Source organism: Pempheris klunzingeri, chromosome 5 (genome assembly GCF_042242105.1).
Source record: "Pempheris klunzingeri isolate RE-2024b chromosome 5, fPemKlu1.hap1, whole genome shotgun sequence".
In the NCBI taxonomy this organism is placed as follows: Eukaryota; Metazoa; Chordata; class Actinopteri; order Acropomatiformes; family Pempheridae; genus Pempheris; species Pempheris klunzingeri.
In genome coordinates, this window is record NC_092016.1 from 17,989,306 (window position 1) to 17,995,595 (window position 6,290).

The following is a 6,290-nucleotide window of genomic DNA, read 5'->3' on the forward strand; positions in this document are numbered from 1 at the left end:
TCGATTTGTCTCCCAAATGTCAGAAAATTGTGAGAACTGCCCAGGAGTATTTTCCTTTTTATCTATCATCAGTCCAAAACCCTACAGTATTACATTTACTAAAATATACCTCCAAGAAAAGTAGAAAAACGTAAAAGTGTTAAGATGGAAACTTAAATTTTTTTTAGCTTCTAGCTTCAAGAATCACTGAGACTATTGCCCTTAAGTGGCGCTGTGGAAAAAGACAGTCGTCTTTTAGGACTAAAAGTGGAATCAAAGGGTCACTGTGGTCTTTCAGAGTCCTTATCGATGCCCGACGCAAGAATTTAAACATCTATCTCAAGCTCTTTGTTCATTCTTCACCCATCTTCAGTATGTACACCACACCATGAGTGTCTTTAACCTAATCTAAATTTTAACCATCATCACCCTCTCTGTGATGGCAGCCTTTTCACCCTCCACACCTCTTGTGGCCGCTCTGAGCAGCTGCACTTTTGCCCTCATACATGGTTGGACGACACTTTGTACCAGCCTTGAGCATAATGCTGTCAAGAGGTTAGAGTGAATGGATTGGTCATCAAAGTATGACACGGATGACCATTGTTTGTATCTAGTTTCCTACAAAAAAAAAAAAAAGTGAATTCAACCTACCCAAATCTATGAGCCACCCAAAGTGCACTTTTGAGGGATGAAAACTTCCCTAGATGATGATGTAGAAGCACTCAAGGTCATCCCCGTATTGCTCATCAGACTACTAATGAGAGTAGGCACAACTGAATTGTCATTGCAATTATGTTAGGGTAATAATAGCAAATCCCTAAAACTGCTCCAAGAAATACAGCCAGAGCCAAATACTGACTAAGTCATGGGGGTGGTGGAGCTCCCATTCCACAGGGTTGATATTCCACTTCTGAACAAGTGACTAAGTGCAAAGTTTGGATTTTTGACTTTTAAACATTTGTGTTTGTCTTTCTGTATGTACCCAAGCTGCAGTGGCTGCTGTGCAGGCAGCACTACTGACTCTAGTTTCAGCCACCATCGAGGAGGAAACTGAGAAAGTAAAGGCTATAAACCCAAGGAGCTGGTCACTGATTTTGGAAAAACTGAGGCAAAGATACACACTCCTGTCTCCATCAATGGAGCTGAGGTGGAGCATGTGAACCGTTTTAGGTTCCTGGGGCATCACATCTCCATCCTAATCATGAAAGCCCAGAAATGGCTGTAATTCCATGTCAAGTTCTTGTCAAGTTTTACGGTTGAGCAATAGAAAGCATCCCAACTGAAATCATCACAAATTGGCATGTGATGTGCATGGCCCAGGACAGGAGGGCTCTGCAGCGAGTTATTAAAACTGCCCATTGATCTCCATCTATGGAGCATCAGCGCTGGGGTGAGGTGCCTGCACAGGGCACCAAGGATATTAAAATACCAATACCCACCTGAGCTGCAGACTGTGAGTGCTACAGACGTAACCGCTGACCCAAGAATTGGAGATGGCAGGAACAGCAAGGAGCCAAAAATCAGGGAGGGGGCACATCTCGATGAGTTTCTGGCTTAATCACCCCCCTTGCGGCTCCCCCTTAAGATACATCTCTTTGAAGGTGGGAGGAATGGGTTTTTGGGGTGGGGGCGTCGTGAGAACTGAGACAACCAGAGAGAGAAGAGGTCAGACACAAGTATGTACGCATGCACAGGTGATTGAATAAGTGAGACGGTGGTGTTGTGGTCTCGTTCCTGAACCTTTGGTATAATAATGACTTTTACTAGAGTTTACTTGGTAGCGTAGTAAAACTGAAGGTATCATAAACTATTATAGCTTGCATTGCTCCCCTGGGTCATTGGCTCCACGCTGCCACAATTAAACCCTCGGTGGAATTTCATGGAATATCCAATCTTCCCCTGGGCGTGCTTGCCCATGAGACGAAGACATTCATTTAGGCTCCCATCATTTGGATGTACCAAACTGCACTGTGAAGAATAATCTTTATGGGAATGCCAGGATTATCTCTTTCACGCAAAACAACAGGGAACAGCGACTGATGACTAAAACGTTATACGTCTTGTTTTTTGACTACAAGAGGCTGAACTCTTTGACTCCAGTAGGTGGGCTTCCCTTGAGAAGTCTTCTTCCAACTTATAAGGAGCAGCAAGTTACTTCATCTTTGGCATGTTGGTCTATTAACGTTACTCTTTTCTTCTTTGAATTTGCAGGTTACTCTCACCTTTCACTGGCTGTCCAGCAGCTCCAAAGCTACCGATAAAAACAGGACAGCAAATCAGCTGGTCTCCAATGTGTTGAGGGCCTTTCATGGAATTTAAGATTCGTATAGTAGCATACTATATTACAGATGACATACTAGAGATGTAATGCTGGGCACTTGAAGTTTTCATGAACCTGTAGAATCCAAGGCTACTTTTTGTGATTTTAAACTGGATTTATATTTTGAAATAGGATGTTTTAAATGTTATGCATGTTATGGAAAACAAGCCCCAGTGTAAAGGGTACATTAATCCTAAAGGGCGTGGGCCAGTGCTGATGGCCTCACAGGAGCAATCAGAACAATATTATGAGGATGTTCGAGGGGTAATAAAGCTGGCAAGTCTTCAGAAATACCCCAGGGAGGTGGGGAGATTTCCTTGGGGGAGGAGGTTAATGCAAGTATTGAACTGTATGCTAGGCTTTGTATATTTGAAAGATTGGCTTTGGTGCTGGTGAATTGTACAAATGTTTACAGGAACAAGTGCACCAAGAGAGCGTCATTGGCCCCTCAAATAAAGGAACCACACCTGCCTGCAACATTCTGCATATTTCTGGCTCTCTCTTCCATTCGTTCCCCCTTTGTCTTGCTATCTCTGTGTTCCCTTTCTCCGGTTTGCTGTCTCTCTCTCTCTCTCTCTCTCTCTCTCACACACATTCGCTTTCTCAGTTCAGTAGTAGCAGCTGCCAGAAATCATGCAGGCTCTCTGCAGCTAGGGTTGTGTGTGAGTGTCCAACAGTCACAGCCATAATAAATCATATTGCCACTCCTGGCTGTGCAATTCAGTCACAGCTCTGCATATGGATGAAAACACAGCCGGGGTTTCACATCAATACCGCAAAATTGCTTTGTGTGGTGAAACATGAGCGTGTTGTATAGTTATTCAGGGCTGTATAAGAAGTGTATAAATGGTTATCTTCCATTTTATATCTCCATATATGGCAGGTAATGACCGAATAATACCCTGCTCTGTTTAGGTTCATACTGTGTGTATTAGAGGGCTGAGGGGGCTGGAATGGGAAAGGTTCTGGGGGTAGCGTGATGAGTTGCTAAGGCATGATGGGTAGAAAGTGGGGGGTAGAGATAATATCACAGGGCAGTAAACACATTACTGATTCCACAACAAGGGTAGTGATTTTCTTATTGTCAACGAATCCCACTAAATAACCAAAACCAATGGATCTTTCCAACATGTATTTCCTGTTTAACCAAAGCTTGATATACAGTGTGTTGCTTGTCACCATTGGCTTCGTAGACCTCCATTAAAAACATATAAATGAGCCACCGTTGACTGTGTGATAAGTTACTTCATTACAATGAATGCGGCCACTGTAGTTTATTTTGAGTCAATCCAAGATACAACGATCTAGTGCTGTAATTACTCACTAGTGCAACAAATGTATATCAATCCACAGGAGAAAATATCTCCAAATAAATGTACTATTTATGTCTGTTTGAGTAATGTTCGCTAAAAACTACCGTGGGCAATTTTGCCTTCAATATTTGTGACCAATTCTTAAAGACTCACATCTTCAGTAGGAGCAGGTGCAAGAAGAATATCCAGTAACAACAGATTTAAATGTAATGTTTCAGGACATCACCTTAGCAGTCCCACGTTGCTGGACGTCAGACCAGAATACTAACAAAGGAGCTGTGTGTGGCTCCTTAGTGCCAAAATGTTTTAGTTCAAAGGGATCTCCTCCTCACACTGAGAACAAAGCACAGAGAGCCTGTCAGCCTAACTGGGAAACTGGACTGAAACCTAAACATTTTGCATAAGTCTGGTGTTAAGTATTTTGCCCCTCCGCCTCTCCAGCGTTGACTGTGGAGTTCTCATGGTAGCACTTTCTCATCATTATCAAGGTACTTTGCCCAGGGTTACATCTATTTTCCCAGGACAGTCAGGACTTGGTTAAGTGTTGCCTGTGTTTCTATGGATGATGCCCTGAGAGCTAACCGGGGCCTGCGAACAGACAGTCTCCCAGCCCAAGTGGACAGGACTCTCCTCTGGGAAACATGAGACTATACTAAGCTGTTGTTAAGCCTCAGTAAATGGGCAAAAGACAGACTGAACGACTTTGATAGATACTGTGGAGTGCAACAAAGGCAGAATTAACATAAAGTGGCTACTTTAGGATATATAAAAGAACGTATTATTGCAATGACAACTGGAGGGTAAAATATGTAAAAAAAAATAAGTGAAACAGTGCCTCAAATAAATTAATAACAATTAATTGGAGCCAATAAAATATGAACAAGCGAAACTGTATACTAAGATTTAAATGTTAAAGAACTGCACCTGTGGCAAGAAAGTCAGACCCCAGGCTTTGCTCAGGCTTATAAGGTTTGAGAAAATCTGTTCTATATTTTAGGACCAGTCTAAGTCCTGGTGTAAAGCAATAGATAATTGACAAGCATATTTATGGCAGCCATGACAGGTGTTGTGTGATCTCTTTTTTTTTTTTTGCCGCACCACGTCATGGACCAGCTGGTTGGGCAGGGAAGGAAAAAAATTCAGTTGAAGAAACATAGGTAACAAAATGTGTTGCCTTGTTACTCGAAAAGAAGAGTCTGATGTGAATCATGGCACAAAAACTGCAGCGTACTACTTTTTTTGTCACTGAAACTCTCTGCAAATGTCAAACTTGTGATGAAAGGTATGACTTTTACAATGACCATCTAAACTGTTTTGGATTGACTTTAAGAAAGTCACATGTGCTCTTATCATTGGGGATTAAGCCGAAAACAATCTTAATGTAGGCTACACCCTCAGCTGGCATGCAGCTGCTAGACTTTAGATGAATCACAATAGACTAAACCATATGTCCTTTTCTTGCCACTCATCAACATTTAGAGTTGATTTAGAAGCTGCACTAACAAATATACCTTTTATGCTGTTTTATTAACAGTGATGTGTGGTGTAGTTATTTTTTCTTTGGCTTCCAGGTCTGCAACTTCACTCTCACCAACCTCATTTCAGTCATAGCAAGAAGCCGTTGTCAGCGAAAAAACTCTGATAACCACAGATGGAGAACCTGCCTCGTGCTTCATGACATAGAGTTAGCAACTAGCAAACAAAGGAGCCAGATATTTCTCTCAAGAGTTGGTGAAGTCTAAAACTGACCTAAAAACAGAGTGAATATTAGACTTACATTTGTCATCTGCCCAGTGACACGACTCCAAAGGGATGATAATATTTCCACATATGGGCTGGAAGAGGTAACTGTTTGCTAATACATTCACGTAAGGTGATGATAAGTCAGCGTTGTGCTTTCAGCTTGCTTTGCTGCAACCAAGAGGATAAAATATCAGATAATGCAACATTAAGATCAGATTTACAACACTTCATGGGATGGATCCCAGTTTTTTTAAGTCCTATGAGCCTATGAGGTGCAGCCTCGGATGCTCAGGCCTCTGAAGTGACTTCCATAGTCTGGGTGCTTCACCTTCAGAGCTTGCTGTCTGAGGTTTGCAGACCTGCAATCTTTTAAATCACTTCTCTAATTTTAGTTATTTAGATTTTATGGCTCTGATATGTATTGTCTGTTTGTTGTTGCGCCTCATCTTGTTTTACTGTATTGAGTTATATTTGATTTCATGTTTGTACTTCTAATTGTCTCATCTTCACAATGTCATTGTTATGGTTTGTGGTACTGAAATGTTTTAACTTTGATTTACTCATATAAATCTGCTTTTAACTTAATTACTATAATATAATAATTTAGAAATGATCAAAATAAGAACAAATAAAGCATCAAAAGGAGCATAGCTCCTGAACTCATATTAAGTTATATAACATTCTTTATTGCCCCCTTTTGGAAGTCAATATATGCTGCAGCTCCACTATCTATGTAAACTCACTCCTGAATAATGGAGGAAGGTCAGAATGGAAGTAATTGATTTAATTTGAGCGCAGAAGAGGGAATTGATCTGTGAATAACGTGATCCGATTATGGTTGTGAAAATGGTGCTGCTCTGACCTGAATTCATTTGCTTCGCAGCACAAACCCACTGTGTGTTTCATTGAGCAAATGTAAGGTGTTTTCACATCGT